We start from the raw sequence: 20,543 nt of genomic DNA on the forward strand, positions 1-20,543 counted from the left end.
TCTCACAGAGAACACAGGGGATAATGGAGCCTGCTTAATATCTGCTCACTGATTGATTCCAAAATTAAGTTTTACGCTCTCATCCCTTCCCTCCTGGATCTAAAGCTTTCCTCTCAAATAAGCTGCTGTGTCCCTAATATCTGGGAAGAGATCCCACTGGGCCTCCCAGAAGCCTGTGATTGCACAGTGGGGGCCATTAGCTGATAATGTTTGAAGATGGACACAAGTAATCAAAATTCCAGGTACCCTGGACACAGAAGACAAAAACTTTCAGCAAGGGAAGCCAGACTATTGGCAGGTGAGGAGAATCCTGAGATGTAGGAGCTTGCCGGAACGCACCCTGCAAACTGACTAGTCAGGGATTGCTCTCCTACATGCAGCAGGAGAGCTGGGCTAGGAAGCACAGCATGCAGCCCAGGGAAGAAGGGCACATGGAGCCTCATCTGGGCTTCCCCCTTGGCATCCTGGCTATGCCTCTTCCTGCCCCACGATGATCTCCTCCCTCCATGGTGCCTTCCCAGATCTCCCCCTCATATGATTCCAAAACACTTGCGAGTCCCTTTTTACAGGATTAATAGATTCTAAGCTGCATTGCATTTATCTATGCCATGTTTTCTCCTCCATTCCGGATGGCAGACTCCTTGAGGAGAAAATGTGCCCACAGATAAATGCAACTATCTTCCAGACTCATCCAATCCTTGCTCCCTCCCTCACGGTGGAACAGTGATTGCTACGCAGGAAGTATCTACAACGGAACAGAATAAATGCTCTTTCTGAACGGCGAATGAGCAAGTCCGGAGCAGACAGTCAATTAAGGTCCCTTCTTGGGCTCACAGCCTTGTGATTCTGTCAGGAGGGAGTCTTGCTCCTACCTCTCATCTCCCCACAGTTACACACACTAGTTATATAGGAGGCAGAAGCCCAGACTGAACTGGCAGAGCCAGCAAGAGCTGCAAACAACTGTCTGTCTTTGGGAACCTCAACTTTGCCATGCTTTGGCCTCCTCTTCCTACACTCCTTCCTCATTGGTGGAGAGCCCTTAAAGCTCCAGCTCTCAACCCCTTTCCCACTATCAAGATTTGCTCTCAAAAAGGGTCTGACTCCAAACAGTCAGTGATGAACTATTTGTGGCTTGTTGATGCAGGAAAGTCATTCTATGGTGGGATTAAAGGCATCAACAGTGAGGGATGGGAGTTTGGTGAACCACAGACAACGAGAGTCTGGACCCTCCAGGGACTTCTGTCTCATGTGGTGTCTCCAAGTTTTTAGGTGTTTAGGAGACCAGTCCAATGTCAGAGCACTTTCTGATAATCTGACTGACTCTAAGACTCTGTTGAAGTGAGAGGGCCACGTATGTGGGAGATGATTCACTAAGCTCTCATTGTTGAAAAAAAGTAGGGAACCAGGGAGCACACGATGACCCTCTCGGAAGCCACAGAAGAACTAGACAAACCTGCTGATCCGTGTGTCAAAGTGCACAGAGTTCTCATTTCAAAGCATCTTTAAAATACCTTCCATTAATGACTGATTCCTTATGTGACCTTAGGCAAATAGTAACCAGCTGGAGCCTCGGGATCTCCATTTGTAAAAGGAGGATCTCTAAGTGCCCCTCAAGGTTTCTCGAATACACCAATTCTCTGAGCCTCAGATTTCCCATCTACGAAATGAAGGGCTTGGACCAAATGATTTTAAAGCTCTGAAAGTTCTTCATTACTATGGACATTTCCCCAGAGGAAGGGGTTAAAGTTCATTTTTATTTGCAACCATTTAGGAAACAGCAACTCTAAACAAAACAGTCAGACTAGCAACATTGCCTTTTTCTGGGATTTCTGGTAGTTACAGTTGAATGTGTTTTTCCCAGAAAGTACTAATTTACCAAACAACAGCATGCTCTCTCTTCAAGAGAAAATAAAACACTCTCAAGTACTCATAAGTACAAACATGTTTCTGTATGTTACACTCTAGTTATCAACATAACATCCCAAAGCTTCAGTGCCTTGAGTCATGGCAGTGAATGGTCCTCCTTGAAGAATCATGGGCACCTCGGCTAACCGGGGACAACGGTCACTTAGTGAGAGGAGCCTACGGAAGCTACACTGAAACCTACAAACTATTTTGCTGCAAATAGTAAAAAATTACAAAATAGGAATACCAAGATGCACACTCACACACACATACATAAATGAAATATTTGCACAGTTATTTAAAATTCAAAAAGGGGCAATATCACATACAATCTGTATAATAACTATATGACATATAATTATTGCTTTTACATTTTACAGATAAAGAAACAGAGGTTCAGTGAGGCTCCACAACTTGCCCGTGATCACCCAGGCAGGGTCAAAGACAGGATTCACACTAATCTCACCCTCAGCAGGCCAAGGCCAGACCTGGCTCTGCCCTTCTTTCCTCCACTGGCTGCAGAATGCACGCTGACCAGAGTGATGGCACTCGGACAATCGACCTGTAGATTCTATCTATTAGCAGCTATTTCCTGGACAGTTTCTGGGGTGGGAGGGCGTGCATGACTGCAGGAAAGGAGGAAAGCCTATCCTGGGTAGTCCTCCTGGGAAGGAGCACAGCCTGAGAAGGGATGCAGCAGCTGAATCCCCCTGGGGAGGGAGGACCGTGGCAGGCCTTGATGTCTGTGAGGCCAGTTGGGAGTCAGCTCCAGGCTGGTTTGTGCAGCTGGGCCTCCACCTCCTCATCTGTAACAACCCATTCCGCCTCTGATATCTTGTGGCCTGTGTGCTAAGGTCCCTTCCTCCAGGTCGCAGCAATCTTAAATGTGGAATTATCACTTCAGTCAGCCATACTGTAATGCAGGGGTTCTCAACTTTTTCCACCTGCCACCCCTTTTCGCTCAAGAAATGTTTAGGTGATTTCAAGAATAGAGTTATACAAAATAGGTGTACAAATCAAACATTGACTGATGATCAATCATGCAGAAATTTATTTTAAAACAATCTTTAGTACACATGTAGTTTAACCATTAAAGATGAAAGCAAATTGCAAAATAAGATGTTTATTTTTACACAATATTGGCAGAATATTCAATACCTTTTACTGCTGCCAAAGTTTCATGACCCCCATGTTCAGTTACGTGACCCACGGTTTAAGGAGTTTTGCCATAGGAGTTAGAGGGTGCAATCAGAGGCAGGGAGACCCAAGTCTGAATCCTACCTCAGACACTTGCCTGCTGTGTGACCACAGACAAGTCCTTCAATGCCATGTGCCTCAATTTTCTTATCTGTAAAATAGGGATAACAATAGCCCCCCACCTCTCAGGACCGTTGTGAGGATAAAAAAAAAGAGTTGAGTGATTTGCAAACCTTAAAGCATTCTAGAAATCCCAGCTAGCAATGCCAAGGCAGCCCATCCATAAACACCACTTGGAAGACTATGCCTCATTCTGAACCATGATCCTAAGCTAAATTGTCTCCTCTACCTGGGAGGTTTGTTCATTTTGTTTATGGGAAAAGGTGTTCATTAATGACATTATCACAGCCTTGATCTGTTGGGGGAAGATAACTTTACATTTTAATAAGCTGTTCTGAGAAATGAACATATAGGAATGACTCTAAACATGTTCTTTGCAGATGATTTTGCCCAAGCCTTCTGGCACAGAAAGCTGGCATCCAGTTTTGATAACATTTTAAGTGAAATTAAAGAATCGCAAAAGTGAGTGTGAACTGGGAGCTTCCCTGTCACTCAATAACCTCACCCTCAGGTACCTGACTCACTATCTTACACTAAGTCTTGGGCAAAGCAGCGCAGAGATCGAGGGCACCCCTCTGATGCCAAATTAAAACATCTCTGTGGAAGGGGAAGGAAGAAGGGTTTCCTCTATATGGCACAGCTTCTCATTGTCCAATGATTTCAAAGGTCCTTCTCTCCTGGAACAGTCTATGGTCTATGTGCCAAGGCCCCTTAATCCTTGAGTAAGACACTGAGACTTTTGATGCCCTGAACACCTATCATTCTCCATCTGGGATCAAGCTGTGATCCGGCCGCTCATTTCAGGGGCTCCAATAATTAACTCCTTACCTGGAAACAACTTACAAAGATCTCTGGGAGATATTTTAAGGCTGATGCAAGTCTGGTGAATAACGAGTCTTTTCTTCCTTTTTATTGATTTTTCCTCAGGACTCCTTAAAGAAGGGGGAAAAAAAAAGAAAAAGAAACAGTTTAATTCAAAAGACCATTAACAAGGCTTCTTTTTTAGGGGAATGGGTTAGGTTAGATGGCCTCTGTGTCCTCCTAATTCTAAAATGCTATGATTCTGGCCTCAATATTGAACTCTGGATATTCTTTTGATTTGGACTACATTGTAAAGTTATCTGTGATGCTTATTGAGTAACCTTTTAAAGGCATAGAAACATCACTAGCTACAAATGTGTGATCCCTAAAGGGAACAGGTACAAAATATCTGAAACAAGGTCATTAAAATACAATATTAAATTAAATGTTTACTCTGGATAAAAGTGGCTTATTTGTTGATGACACAGGTCCAAATGAGAAAAGAGGAATAGAAAATAAAGCTAGTAGAGATTTATCTACAAAGGATCCATCATGTAGTTTGGGAATTTTTAAAGACAACAAAATCTCCAATGTTCACAAGGAAATGTACAGATTTCTATAATGGGAGAACTGAAAGGAAAAAAAATCTCAGAGATCATTTAATCAATCAATCATTCAATTAATAATCATTTGCTAAGTGCCTACTATGTGCCAGGAACTGTGCTGCTTCCTAGAGACAGAAAATAAGGTCCAGAAAGGACAAAGGACAGCCAAATAGAGTCAGGGTTGGGATTCAAATATTACTGAGAAAAGGAAGGCTCCTTCTCTCATTTTCATCTCAAAACCCCTTTCCATCAGGTCCCATTCTCTACTTTTTTCTCTCTGAATGGGTCCTTCCCCCTCCTGCCAAGACCAACCAACTACAAGTGATTTGATCCCATCCCCTCCCATTACCAGCAGACTGCCACCTTAATCATCCATTCCCTCTCTCTAAGCTTTCTTTTCTCTGTCTATAGTTGCTTTCCAAGGCTTTGAGCTTGTTCAAGTCTCTCATCCTTAAGAAAAACCTTTCCCTACACCCTACCATCTGCTCAAGGTATTGTTCTATACCTCCCTTTCTCAGTCAAACCCTCAACTCTACTCACTGTTGTCTTGACTTCCCTCTGTTGTAATTTATTCCTCAACCCTCTGCCATCTGACTTTGTTCCTCAGCTGAAACTGCCCTCTCTGAGATTGTCAGGGATTACCAAATTGATGGTCTTTTCTCAGTCCTCAGTCCTCTTCCTTCCTGACCCTCTGCTCATTTGGCAGCACTGACCACCCTCTCCTCTCTAAGTTGCTCTGACCCTCCTTTCTCCTGGTTTTCTGCTGCTCCTTAGTCTCATCCACATCAGAGTCCCTAATTCTGAATATTTCTGGACATTCTGTCATGGACTCTTTTCTCTTCTTTCTTTCCCCTTCTCATTTACTTCATCAGGTCCCAAGGTTCTAACTGATATCTCTCTGCATACTTTTGACTCTATACAGTCTCTACTCTGAGATTAGAGCTACATGACCAATTATTTATTGGACATTTCACACTGAATGTCCTAGGTCCCTCAAACTCAGCATGGCCAAAACAAAACTCATTTCTCTATGACAGTTACTAGCGCCTTCCCCCCTTTTAAGAAGTCCCCATTTCTATCAAAGGCAGCTACTTTTTCTACTGGGTGTCTCTGGGAAAGTCACTTTGATGGGGGTTGAGGTCCCTTTAAGATTCCTTTCTAATTGCCCAACCCAAGGCTGACCTTGATTCACAAATCCTGGTCAAAGACACCCTTTGAATATCTGGGCCCAGCCTCACTATTAGCTCAGCTTCCCCCAGCCCTCACCTGATCTGAGCTAACTGAAAAGCCGGCCAAGAACTTGGGGATACTGCCCATTTTCTTCTAGGTATAAAAGAGGAGAGCTAGAATTCCCTCTTTGCAGGAGCCCTTTCCCCCAACACATGGTATCCTTCTAGCCATTTTAGGGTTCCTGCCCGCCCAGCGGTCATCTCTGGGCCTGGTGTCTTTCTAACTGAGCTTTACTTCCAATTTTCTACAATAAGCCTTTTATTTATCAATCTAGGTTTTTGGGCCTGTAAATTCATCTACAGGGGACACTGTGCCTCATGGGATTATCTTACTATCTATGCGCCGAGAAATGGGGTTCCCCCTTTCCTTTCCCTCATTAACTTCACCTGTTTGCCTCAGTTTCCTCATCTGAGTTGAAGAAGGAAAATGCAATGTACTCCAGTATCTCTCCCAGAAAACCTAAGAGAGGGTCATGAAGAGTTAGACAAGTCTGAAGAGCATTTTTGTTTAAGACACCACCATCCACCATCCTTCCTGTCTCCCGGGTCCATAATCTCAGCATTTTCTTCATTTTCTCCCTCTGCCCCATGTGCCCAGCCAGTTGCTAAATCTTGCCATTCCCTTGACAACCTCAACTCCTTCCCCTCCAAACCTCCAATCAATATCTGAGTTCAGACCTCATCACCTCCTACTTGCATCATTGCAACAGCTTACTATCTCCTAACGTCGAATCTCTGTCCCCTCCAGTCCCCCCTCCACACTGCTGCCCAAAGGACGTCACTCCTTCATTTCCTTAACCACGTGGCTTCCTGTTGCTTCTAGGATAAACCTTTGCAATCTTTCTGCACTCTTACTTTGGCCAAAGTAGCCTTTTATGTTCCTTATACATGACATTCCATCTCCCATCTGCAGGCCTCTGCCTGTCTACTATGGCTGGAATAACCTCTCCCCTCATCTTATAGAATCTTTTTAAGATGCAGCCCAAGAATCACAAAGTTTTTCCTCATCTTGCCTTCTTTCTTCCCTCCCAAGCTATAATCATAGTACCCAGCATTTATTTGGCATTTTAAGATTTTACAAAGTACTTGCCAAATTTTATTTCATTTGATTCTCACAACACTGGAAGTAGGTATTATTAACATTATGATCCCCATTTTACAGTTGAAGAAAGTGAGGCAGAGGATAAGTAACTTGCCCAAAGTCCCATAACTAGTAGAGCTGGTAAAATCTAAGGCAGAATTTAAGTCCAGCCCCCTCTCTTCTGGGCCACCTAGCTGCCTTAACAAACTAGCTTGTGTTTACTTTGAGTTGGGTTTGGTAATTATGTATATGTGTCCTTATCTCCCCTAGTACAAGGTAAATTGTATTTGTATCCCTAGTCTCTAGTGCTGTGCCTACTAGCACACAGTAGGTGCTTACTGTCAGCAGACTAATCTCCCAATTCCTCATCCATTGCATTTTCTATCACACTACATGTCAATGAATATGAAAAATTCAACAAAAATATACTGAATGAAAAAGTAAGGCATTGATTAAGTATTAATTAGATAGTCACACTGGGGACACTGATGGGAATGTCAAACAATCCCCACCTTCCAGGAACTGATATTCTAATAGGGGAGATAATTCTTCTACAAACCAGATGGAATAGTCTGATGGTCCCTTGAGGAGCACTCACAAAACAGATGGTGAGACCTCATCTCTAATGCTATTTCCACTATAAAAGCATCTGAACCCATCTGACAGGCCCAGGAAACCCTTCTTTTGTTTAATAGCAAGGCTGCAGTCCCTACAGGAACGGCTCCCAGGCTGCAATTCCCACAGGAGCTGTATTGAGCTACTGATATACACCTTTGTACAGAGCTGTGTGCTGGATACTAGGGAAGATTCAAAGCTTAGGATAAGCCCAGTCCCTGTTCAAATTTCTGAAACATTGGGGCAGCTAAGTGGCGCAGTGGATAGAGCACCAGCCCTGAATTCAGGAGGACCGCAGTTCAAATCTGGTCTCAGACACTTAACACTTCCTAGCTAGGGGGGGGGGCGGGTATCAAATTTATGAAACATCAATAGTAGATATGGCCCACATAGCAGAGGAAAGCATACCAAGTGCAGGGCATGCAAAGCGAGCTCTAGGAAGTGTGCCAAGGGGAATGAACACATGGACCTCACTTACTAGCCCTCTGTCACTGGGCACTTCATTTACATCTCAGTAATAGCCAAATGACAACATCAGGAAGTTTCCTACCACAAAAGCAGAATCCTCGAGGTATTTGCAAATGAGATACTATCCCTAAAGCAACTTGTGACCTTAAAGCATTATGTAAATGCCAACTATTATCAAATAAGAGTGGCTGGAGCAAAATTATGCTAGGTATGGTTTTCCTGACATGGTCAAACAAATATCTATTTGCTAAATCACAGCATTAAAGCCTATTTTAAGCAACTGATTAATTCCCTAGTCTCCAAAATAATGTAATTATATTACTAGAAAATAACTAAATAGGAACCTAGAAAATATAATGGAAACTCCCCATTAGGAAAATTCAAATTGCACAATACAAAAATGCTGACTGCATAAGATCCTCTGGTAATGCTACTCTTGCCCTTTCTCTCAGTCCAGGAAATAGAGAAATAGTGGATTTCCTACTATCCTTGTCATCCCTTTAAATGAAGACATATGGTCACAGATTATTAGGGCTAGAGTAACCTTAGAACATTGTTCAGAGAATTTCAATGTTAGGAGAGACCTTGGAAAAGAGAACATGGAAGATATCTAGACATCCACTGCAGAGAATGCCCAGGCTGGACTGGACTTTTGATCATCCCTTGATTTGAAATACTCAGTTGAATCACTTGACAGCAGACATATTATTCAATGAAATATCAGTCAACAATGAGGCAATTAAGAGATTTTTGCCTTCTGAATCCAATTCTTCCTGTACAACAAGAAATTCGGTTCTGCACACATATATCTAGGATATACTATAACACATTTAACATGTATGGGACTGCTTGTTATCTAAGGGAGGGGGTGGAGGGAAGGAGGGAAAATTCGGAATAGATGTGAGTGCAAGGGATAATGTTGTAAAAAATTACCCATGCATATGTACTGTCAAAAAAAAGGTATAATTATAAAATTAATTTTTAAAAATGTAAAAAAAAAAAAAGAGAGAGAGAGAGATTACTGGTGATTTTGGAGAAAGCAGTTTCAATTGGATGCTAAGGCTGGAAGCCCGACTTAAGACAGTTAACAAGAATGGAAGAGGAAAGATGGTCCCCTCAATGTTGTTAGCTATGAAAGGGAAGGGATACAGGACCAGAGTTAGGAAGGATGGGAGGATCAAGGATGGGGGGGGGATGAAGGAGGAGATGGAAAGAAAAGGCATCCAAATGGTAGAGATAAGGAAGGATGAAGAGGGAACTCTCAGCAAATGGCCTCAGTTATTGCAGTGAGGTACGAGGCAAGGTTCTCAGCTAAGAAGGCAGAGGGAAGGAAAGCCACAGGAGATTTGAGGAGGGATGAAAAGGTTTGGAAAAGATGTTGTGAGGGGAATCCTTTAGGACATGTGGTACTGCCTCGTTTCATTGACGGTCCAGTTAGATTATGTGACATAAATCTGTGGTGGACTCAGTCAGAAGCATTTTGTGGAATGCTTGTGGGTGACAATCAAGGGGATAACCATCTCTGTGTTTAGCTGAGGTGAGATGAAAGAAATAGGTAATTGGAGATAAATTGTAGTATAAATAAATTGAAGAATTAGGAAGTGAGGATCTTTGAGAGGTTAGGGATTCAGGTACAACATAGACTAGAAGACCTCCTAGTCTAAGATCCATTGATTTCTTAAAGGGCACTAGCAGTTAACATGGTATTCATCTACCATCTGGCCACCTGAGCAGTAGGTACATATACATCTTTGATTCTAACAGGTCAGACTCCTTTCTTAGACATTCTGGAGCAGGAACAGTTCATTTCCTAAGCCATTCTCTGGCTTCAATCCGGTTCCTTGTTCCTGACTCAAGTGAAGTCCTGCCTTGACCATGCTCTCAGGTGTTGCACTTGCTAAGGGCAATCCTTTGTGAGGAGGCAAAGACCCTAGAGAGACCAATGACATCATTCTGGGGGTAGTCCTGGTCTTTGTTCTGCTATGGTAGATTCCACACTTTAATGATACAAGGATTGGGATTCACCAAGGGCAGGTACCTCCTCCAAGAGTGTAGATCATAACCAGCATAGAAGCCAGCCAAGGTCTTTGGCAGTTCCTGTGATAAGTCATCCTCTAGCAGCCAGGATAATGAGGGACCTTTCCTAACATGGACAGGCTGTCCAAGGCAGACACACAGAAAGCCACAGGGTCCATTCTCAGCTGGGTAGGACTTGTCAGGGCTTGTGCTTTGCTGCAAAAGTCAGTTTTCAAGAAAGGTCACCTATACTATAAGCAGGAGTTCAGTAAAGGGATTAACTCCCTATACTTCCTGGAATTTGATTCTATCTTTATGTAATAACTGTGATTGTAACTTACCTCTATGTAGTAAGTCTTACCAAATGTCTTCCTGAGCAATCTGGTACCATAGGTATTATCACCTCCATTTGACAACTTTAGTTAGAGAATTATAATAAGAGCACTTTACATATACTATCTCATTTGAATCTTGAAACAAACATGTGAGCTAAGTTTTCCAAGTGACACTTTGCAAATATTACCTTATTTACTCTAGAGGCAGGTGCTAATTATCCCTATTTTATACCTGAGGAAACTGAGGCAAACAAATATTAAATAATTTGCCCACAGTCACATGGCAAGTATCTGAAGCTGCATTTGAACTTAGGTCTTTCTGATTTCCTCTGACAACTTCTAAGTTATCACAAGTAGGATTTGACCTCAAGTTTCTTCTGACTAGGATTTTAGCATGATTAACAATAGATGCCCCATGCTGAATGAATGAAAGATCTGAAGGTCAGAACGTTTAGAGCATTGTGCAATGGAATGAGTAGAAACCAAGACCCCAAACTAGGCTCTTCTTCCTTCGAAGAGGTGAAACCCCAGCACAACCTAGACATAAGGTGATCCTGGACTGAGAAATCTGTTCCCCAAACATGAAGATGCCCCCAACCCCTTCTCTACCTCTCATGGTCTTCTAGAGATGGCTGTGCACTCCTATTACCCAATAAGGGAGAGTTCTAAGGTCCTAAGGAAACAGTGGTTATTTAAAGCCTCCCCCATTTAAAAACATTAGCTGCCACACTCCAAGAAACAAATAGTCAAAGGATATAAATAAATAGTTTTCAAGGGAAGAATTACAAACCACTAACAATCACTGGAAAGATGACTCCAAATCACCAATAAAACAAATGGAAATGAAATAACTCTAAGGTTTCACTGTATATGAAGCAAATAAACAAAGATGTCAGAAGATAGGCACAGTAAACACCCCAGGAGTTTAGAAAAGATGGAAACACTAATATATTTCATAAGTAACTTGAATTTGTCCAACTATTCTGGAAAACAATTTAGAATTATGAGAAAAGAGTGGCACATACCTATTAACTCAGAAATAGAACCATGGAACATATACTTCAGGGAGCTTAAAATCAAAAAATATTTGTAGTAAGATGTTTTTTCCTATTTAAAATTTTCTGTATTAATATCTTTTGTTCTATTAATTTTATTTTAAAACACATACTCTCTTCTTTTCCCAATAAGGCATCCCTTATAGTAAAGAAAAGAGAAAAGCAGCACCACAAAACCAAGCCAATATGTCACCCATCTCTGATAATAGATACAATATGTCCCCTCCGGATATCGTCCACCTCTGGAATCAAAAAAAAGAAGTGCTGTTTCTCTACTGCTCTCTTGGTCATTTTAAGGTTGCAGTGGTTTTTTCTCTTTCTTGTTCTCTTTCTATTGTTGTAGTCATTATATAGATTGTTTTCTTAGCTTTCTTCCCACCCTTCTCTCTGTTCCTATTTGTTGTTTCTTATGATACAGTAATACTCACACTTTGCTCAGCCAGAACCCAAATAATGGAAATATGACTTGTTTCCAAGTCACAAAAGGTGACTGGCTGTCACAAAAAGCACAGTATAGCACAAAGAACTAGAAACAAAGTACACTGGTGATCATCAATTGGGAACACTTCATAAATTATGATATATGAATTTAACATTATTTATTAAATAATAATTAAATATTTTTTATTTTTTTATTTTTTATTTAAATTTATTAAAATTATTAAAATTTATTAAAATTATGATATATGAATTTAACAAAATAAATTAATACAGAGAAGCATAGGGAGACATATGAACTGATGTAAAGTAAAGAGAATCAGGAAAGTAATATGCACAATGATTACAACAATATAAGTGGTGCTGTCAAAATAAAGCATGGTATTATTTAAAAATTTTTTTTCTAAGTTTTACATACTACAAAGAACTAGAAAGAAGAGAATTGACCATCAATTGTGATATGGATAGACAAATTGTGGTACATGAATGTAATGGAATATTATTGTGCTAGAAGAAACCTGCCAAGCGCAAGAGTGTAAAGGAGCTGGGGAACTTTGTTTAACTGCATACCCAATGAAAAGAAACTACTTTACACAAGGCTTTGTCTTCTCAAGTTATAGTATTCACACACACACACACACACACACACAAGCATAACCAAACAAGTTGCCATGATAACAACTCTAGTTTATATGCCAAATCTGGGCTAAAGATCACATGGAGAAAGTCTATGGGGATGTGACGGGCCCTTGCTATCTCTGTCCCTGCAGCGAGGGGCACAGAACTGGAAAAATGGTTTGGGGAACTCTACATGAGAGCATCTACCCCCCCACACACACACACCCTTAGCTAATGCCCTCTCACCAGTCTGCTCATCCTCTTCCACTGCACTTATCAAGGGTCTTTGAACAATGAGGTGTCTGGGATCACCCATGACACTTCAGGCCTGGGATAAGCAGGATTAGTACTTCCATTCTTTCAAGTTTTGTGGCTCTCAACACAGCCCAAGATCTTATAAATATTCTAGGTTGCTGAATCACATTGTTCATACATACAGAGTTTACAATCCTTTAAATAAACTCCTACATCCTTTTCACTTGCAAACTGATCCTGTCGTTATTTTCTTCCTCTTCCTCTCCCTGTCCCCCACTTTCACTCTACTTGTAACATGTTTTGGGTTTTTTTTTTTTTTTTTGGTGGTTGTTTTTTTTTTTTTTAATCTGTCTGTTGTTTGTTGATTTTTTTCCCATTTTGTTTATTTATTTAGTTTTTTAATTAAAGCTTTTAATTAAAATTTCAAAACATACCTTGATAATTTTCAACATTCACCCTTGCAAAACCTTGTGTTCTAAATTTTTCCCACCCGCTTCCCTACATGGCAAGTAATCTAATATAGGTTAAAGATGTGTAGTTTTTCTACATATATATATATATATATATATATATATATATATATATATATATATATATATATATATATATACATATATATATATATACATATATTTTTTCCCACAATTATTGTGCTGCACAAGAAATATCAGATCAAAAAGGAAAACAAATGAGAAAAAACAAAATGCAAGCAAACAACAATAAAAATAATGTGTTGTGTTCCACCTTCAGTTCCCACAGTCCTCCCTCTGGGTGCAGATGGCTCTCTCCATCACAAGGTCATTGGAACTGGCCTGAATCATCTCATTGTTAAAAGCCAACTCCATCAGAATTGATCATAATCTTGTTGCCAAAACAATTTTTTTCCTGAGGCAATTGGGGTTAAATGACTTGCCCAGGATCACACGGCTAGGAAGTGCTAAGTGGCTGAGGCACATTTGAACTCAGGTCCTCCTGACTTCAGGGCTGGTGCTCTATCCATCCACTGTGCCACCTAGCTGCCCTCCAACACGGATTTTTTAAAAAAGATTTCCCGGCATTGAATTCACAGAAGATAAAGATTTAATTGTATCAAGCCCTTAATTAAATCCAGGTTCATTAAAATGAGATGGGTTTTGCTAGCCATACAAAAATACAAAAAATTAAAATTATAGTCTATAACTGTACAGGCAGCCCACAGAGATAATACTGTAGCATACATGTAAATACATACATATATATATATATATATGTTCATTGGAATATAACTCTTGGAAAACTACTGAAACTAGAGCTTGGCCTATAATGGAATAGACAATCAGCCAAGATCCCATTTAGGAAAACACTTAGCACTTCTAAGGATCCTAAGCTGCTCACATTTCTGGCAAGTGACAGTATGGCTCACAGGTTCTTCTTGGAGAGTTACAAAGGAGCTGGTGAAATTTGTTTCACTGCATACCCAATGAAAAGAAACCATTTTACAATGCTTTTTCTTCTCAACTTACAGTATTCAAGACACACACACACACACACACACACACACACACACACAGCACACTGCATAAGCAAATGGGTCGCCATGATAATCACTCTAGTTTATATGTCAAAATCTGTGCTAAAGATGAAATGGAGAAAAGTCCCTTTAGTACCCATAATCCTCCAGAAATGCTAAATGGCTGTGGAACATGGAACCTCATAATTTCAGAAGAATCAAAGTTGGCAGTGACCCAATGATAAAGGAAAGTCATCTGGTGGGAGGAAGCAGGCTGCAACATATTGTTAATGGTAACTTGCAAACAAAAATATATCTTCAAAGGAAGAACAGAAAAGGAGATGGGCTAGTCCTGTAAAAGAGATGACAAATGGATGGTCATCAGTACTCGTGAGACAGTAGAACAACCAAAGGCCCATATGCTGGGCCATCTTCTATGGAGGTTCACAGGAAGACATGGACCAGAACCACAAAGGAGGTTTGGAAGGACTGCTGTCTGCACTGGTAGAGCAAAGACCTACACCTGAGTAAAACCTACAGCTCTGACACACTCCGGGGCCTGGCAGGAGGTTATCTGGGTTTCCCCCAGTAAAAGGGAGGCTCTAATTTTATTCTTGCCCTCGTGCCCTTGGTGCCAAGTCCAGCTGCCTCTCATCCTTCCTCTCCAAAGAGGAACAATGACACTCTGGGTGATGTCTGGACGGGAGGGAGGCAGAGTTGCCCAAGCCCCAGCCTCCCTTTCTCTTCAGTCACCAAAGTCCAGAGGCAGGACAGGTGCCGATGGCCCGGGATGCAAGGGAGGCCCCCTGTGTCTGTGTTAGCCGACCAAGGCCTAAGAGCTTTGCTGTGCCAGCTTTAGCCCGAAGGGCCTGGTGGAAATGTCTTCTCACCTGCTTATTCCAGTGGGGGGGTGTCTTCACCTGCTTGAGGCAGACACATCCTAACTTACCAGGTTTGAGACCTGAGGGTTACCTTCAACTTGGTTTAGCCTGAGTTCAAATGTGGCCTCATTCACTTCAGGCCTCAGGCACCTGAACTTACCTTGGTTTCCTCATCTATAAAAGAAGCTAGAGAAGGGAATGGCCAGCCACTATTTTCTGAGAAAACCTCAAAGAGGGTCACAAAGAATCAGATATGACTGAAATGATTGAATAACAAGGAGGCCATTGCACATGCTACAGCTTGTTGAAGCCACAAGCACACAGTAGGCCTGTCAAACTGAAATCAGTGTTACTAGATTTTTTTTTTTTCCTCAACTTTTTTTTTTTTTTTTTTTTTTTAATATTATTCTCTTTCAGGTAGCATACCCTAGACAGGTTTCCAGTCCAATTAAGACTACAGCTTCCTAGAATTAGCTATTTTTCTGACAGCTTTCATGAACTCTTCCTGTGCTACAAAATTGTGATCAAATTACAAATGTCCCTGCTTCAGGGCAAACATGTCTCAGTTTTGCTCTATATGAGCCATCTAAGAGCTTCAAAATTGCTTTATAACCTATTTCACCGGATTCTGTGATAAAACCTGAATGAATTTTTAGTATGTGTAATCTTGCTCACTTTAGCAAATCAACATGTATTTTTTATTTAATCTTCCCAAACAAATGAATGTATGTAGCCTGTCTGTAAGTAGCCATAATCATTTTTATTCTATATAGAATATTAAATCCATCTATCTGATTTAGTAACTCCACTAAAAGTTGTTTGAATTTCTATCAGCTGAAGTACCCTCAGAAAAAACAAGTCACTAATAACATCTATATCTTTCTTTCTTTTTATTTTTGGCTGAGGCAATTGGGGTCAAGTGACTTGTCCAGGGTCACACAGGTAGGAAGTGTTAAGTGTCTGAGGCCAGATTAGAACTCAGGTCCTCCTGACTTTAGGGCTGATGCTCTGTCCACCACACCACCTAGCTGCCCCAATAGCATCAATTTCATTCATGAAAATGATGCACAGTTAATGATCCCTGACATAACTGAACATTTTTCTGATCAAAAAAGCATTTTCACCAGTCCACTTGTTTAAAATAGAAGTAGATGCAACCTCTAAAAAATCCAATTTAGCAGGAGAGCAACTGCTCTTGTTAAAAATATTTTTCTTGTTTCCAGTAGTCCATATAGCAAATAATCTTTTGGAGGTATTGTTTCTACATGCTGGAGTAACTCTGGTATAATTCTCTTATCTCTCAATTCCTTTCAATTCTCTGATTTGTTCAGAGGGAGCTCCGATCTCAGAGTAAGAAATATTCCAGAAGCCTCGTGAGATGTTGTAAGCCAGTACATCAGGCTCTCATGACAGCTCTCTCATGGTGGTTAGTAGTCATGGCCAGAGCAATTCTTGTTCCTGGCTTCGGTTGAGCAGATATTGACATCTTATGACATATCTTGGTCCATTTGGTGCTTTGATAACGAATTTTTCTTCTATTAATTGTTTAAGCACTTAACTAGAAATCTGCCCAACACTTTGTAAGATCTTCGATCATTTTCAAACTTGCCATATTGCTTGGCAAGCTCTTTAAATTGCTCAGCTCTTTAAATTGCTCCCTTAACTCTCTGAGGTGCGGACCAATCTTCTATTGAAGCAGCTGCTTTTGGTAGTCCTGAGAGCTTCTCTCTCAATCTGTCATTATGTGAGAGGATGTTACTGGTAGATGATGGAATGGCCATGACCCAGGGAAAGCCAAAGATGGCTTGCAATTGGAAAGCTCAGGATTAAGTGCATGAGCTGATCAGATTAAGTGCATGAGCTGATCACAGAAACATGAGGTGGAAGAGGCATTCCAGGAAGAGGGAACGAAATAAAAGTGAAAAAAAAAAAAATTCCAGATCATTTTAGTGCAAATGACAAATGACTGGAAATCAAGGGGCCAGATAATGACAGACTTTGAACTCCAGGTTATAGAGATTACTTCTCTCATGCAGGCAACAGAGTCACTGAAAAATTTTAAACAGGGGAAGTTCATGTACAAAATAGTGTTTTAGAAAGATTTGCCTGGGAATGTGTACAGAATGAATGAAAGCAGGAAAACCTGGAGACAGAATCCAAGTATGGGAAAGTCAATGATGACAGTAAGATTTAAGCCTGGATAATGAGGAGGGAAGTAACTACTTACATACCAAATTATAACATTTTTCAAAGATTTAAAAATTTGAAGGAGTTTCTATCATTATATTTTCTTTTTTCCTCAACAGTATTTTATTTTCCAAACACATATATAGTTTTCAACATTCATTTTTGTAAAACTTTGTGTTCCAAATTTTTCTCCCTCTTTTACTTCCCTCCTCCCCAAGACAGTTAAGCAATTTGATATAGGTTAAATATGTCATTACATTTTCAAAACAAATCAAAGCCAAATTCCTGAATTGTACTGTTTCCTTTAAATTTTTTATTTTTCTGGGACACTGATGCATTGCTGGTAGAGTTGTGATCGGATCCAAGCATTCTGGAGAGCAGTTTGGAATGATGCATATCTTTTGATCCAGCAGTGTTACTATTGGGCTTATATCCCAAAGAGATCTTAAAGGAGGAAAAGGGACCCACATGTGCAAAAATGTTTGTGGCAGCCCTTTTTGTAGTATCCAGAAACTGGAAATTAAATGGATGCCCATCACTTGGAGAATGGCTGAATGAGTTATGGTATATGAATGTTATGGAATATTATTGTTCTATAAGAAACGACCAGCTGGATCATTTGAAAGAGACCTGGAGAGGTTTACATGAACAGATGGTGAGTGAAGTGAGCAGGACCAGAAGATCACTGTACACGGCAACAACAAGACTATACAGGGTTCTCTTCCACAATGAGGTGATTCAAACCAGTTCCAATTGTTCAGTGATGAAGAAAATCAGCTACACCCAGGGAGAGGGCTGTGAGAACTGAGTGTGGACTACAACATAGCATTTTCACTCTTTCTGTTTGTTTGCTTGCATTTTCTATCCTCCACAAGGATAAATCTCAAAGACTTCAAATCAGAAGTCTAGTCTTATGCCTCCTTCAATGGACCTTTTTTTTCCAACCACTGATATTTTGTCTGAATTCACTGCTTAATGAGCAGCAACCCCTATCCTCTAATATTCATCCCATTCTAGTGATCTTGAACCCCCAACAGCTGAAGTATAAACCTTATTCTCCATCTTCAACTCCAAAATCCCTCAGGTTTACCTATCTCTGACCCTTTTCACTCAATGATCCATTACAGATCTGTCCACCTTTCTCAAGCTGTCCAGCACTGCTTCCCTCACCACCCTTTCTAGTAATGGTTGCAATTTCTCTCATATTTTTCTTACTCCCCTCCTCCAACTCCATGGTGATGGTAGGGGACCACTTGCCTATTGTTACTACAAACAAGCTTTCCTTCTTTGAGGTTCAAGATATCTGGGGGCAGCTAGGTGGCACAGTGGATAGAGCACCAGCCTTGAAATCAGGAGGACCCGAGTTCAAATGTGATCTCAGACACTTAACACTTCCTGGCTGTGTGACCCTGGGCAAGTCACTTAACCCCAGCCTCAGGGAAAAAAAAAAAAGAAAGAAAAAGAAAAAAAAAAGAGGTTCAAGCTATCTAAATTTATTACCCAATCCAAATCCTGGGGGTTGTTATGTTCCACACAGACATTTTCCTGCTTTCCTCCATGAATTCAGTGCTTTGTTCAAAAGCATTCCTCATCTTCTTGAACATACATCCTGATTTCTCCTTAAATACCCCAGCTCTACTTACTCAGTACCTAGGATCTATTTCTTTACTCCATCTCAGCTCAGAAATGGTTACAATTTTTCCACATCTCTTCTCATGAGCTTTGAAATTCTTTTAACTCATCACAAGCTTCCTATATGTTCTATATTCTCTAGTTCCCGATACGATACCTTATGACCCCTAACCCTGCTTTTGTCCATTGTAACATCCATTTCTTTCACTCTTCAGGTTTTCCAGGCCATTAAGCATTGAGACCATTTGCTCAGACCTCCCCTTCCTCTCATGTCACTCAGACATCTTCTCCCACCAGTTTCCTCTTTCACTCCAGTTTCAGATAAAGAAGTGGCACTTCTCTTTACCAAAGCAAATCTCTCTACTTATGCCATTAATTCCATCCCTTTTTGGCTTTTTCAGAAAATTGCTACCATCAACATCCCCATTACATCCCCATTCTCTCACTTATTTTCACCTTTTTCCTATTTCCTGGCTTCTTCATTGCCATGTCCCCCTCATTCTCAAAAAATTCTCACTTGTTCTATCCATCCCTGTGAGCCATCACCATTTATCTCTTCTCCACTTTCTGCCTAAACTCCTTTAGACATTTACAGTTGTTACTTCTACTTCCTCTCCTCTTACTCTGTTTTAAACTCTCTACAATCTTTCAATTTTATAATTCAACTGAAACTGCCCTCTCTACAGCTACCAGTGGTCTCTTATCTGATGTTCCTTCCTTAATCTCTCTGGCTTTTGGCAGAGTCTCTCATACTTCCTCTATCCTGGACACTTTATCTTTGGGACATTGCTCTCTCCTGGTTTTCTTTCTGGGTCCAATTGTTCCCTCTCAAGGCTACTTGTTGGGTCTTCCCATACAGATCAAGACAGCTGGAGATAGCCCTGAATACAGTAGAAGTCCTTGGCCTTTTTAAGCTAAGGTCTTTAAAATGCCCATTCAGTGACTAAGGCTAAGTAAGAAATGAGGCAAAGAATGGCCTCTTACCTAGTCAAAAAAATGTCAATCTAGGAAGGGAAAACTTTCAGAGTTTCTGGCCAAACAGAAACAGTTGCTAATTTACATTCACTTTAAGCCAATCAGAGCCCCAACAATGATTAAATGGGGTTTGGTTTGGGATTGACTGTAGGCTAATCCATGAGATTCAGGGTGATTTGGGTTTAAGGCACAGTACTTAAAGAAATCTAGCTGGTAAACTCCAAGATATTTTGGGAGGTTAAGTGATTAAAAATTCCTCTGGACAATGCATTCCCAGGTAAGGGAACAGTGGGCAGGAGTTGGAGAGGGAGACTTGCCAAAGTGGCTTACCAAAATATGGCTGCTTCACGTGCTGCAGCTCCTTGGAGCCAAAGGTTAGAACTGAGTGCCAAATGGATGCCCTCTCCCCAGGTATTACTCCTCCCTGAACACCTGTAAAATCCTTATGTGTGTATATTCTATAGCCCTAGTTTCTCTGCTGAGCTGGAGTCACATGTTTCGAATTGCCTCTTGGATATTTCAAACTGGATTCCCCACAGACATCTTAAATTTATTAGATTCTATATAGAATCATTATCTTTTCCCCAAAGCTGCCTCCTCCTCAACTTGGCTTTTACTGCTGAGGGCATTGCTGTCACCTA

At 40.8% G+C, this 20,543-nt stretch overlaps 1 protein-coding gene and 1 pseudogene across 2 annotated transcripts in view; both read right to left on the reverse strand.

Annotated features, from left to right (window-relative positions):
- The window catches only part of JSRP1 (junctional sarcoplasmic reticulum protein 1), an 82,208-nt gene that overhangs the window by 53,186 nt on the left and 8,479 nt on the right, over positions 1–20,543 (reverse strand). For both annotated transcript variants that reach the window (XM_074303995.1, XM_074304014.1), the window contains exon 2: positions 4,051–4,154. The gene's annotated coding sequence lies outside the window, so the exon portion shown is untranslated. The remainder of the gene's footprint in view (positions 1–4,050; positions 4,155–20,543) is intronic.
- LOC141563249 (26S proteasome regulatory subunit 10B-like) lies at positions 15,536–16,849 on the reverse strand (annotated as a pseudogene).

Source organism: Sminthopsis crassicaudata, chromosome 1 (genome assembly GCF_048593235.1).
Source record: "Sminthopsis crassicaudata isolate SCR6 chromosome 1, ASM4859323v1, whole genome shotgun sequence".
In the NCBI taxonomy this organism is placed as follows: domain Eukaryota; kingdom Metazoa; phylum Chordata; class Mammalia; order Dasyuromorphia; family Dasyuridae; genus Sminthopsis; species Sminthopsis crassicaudata.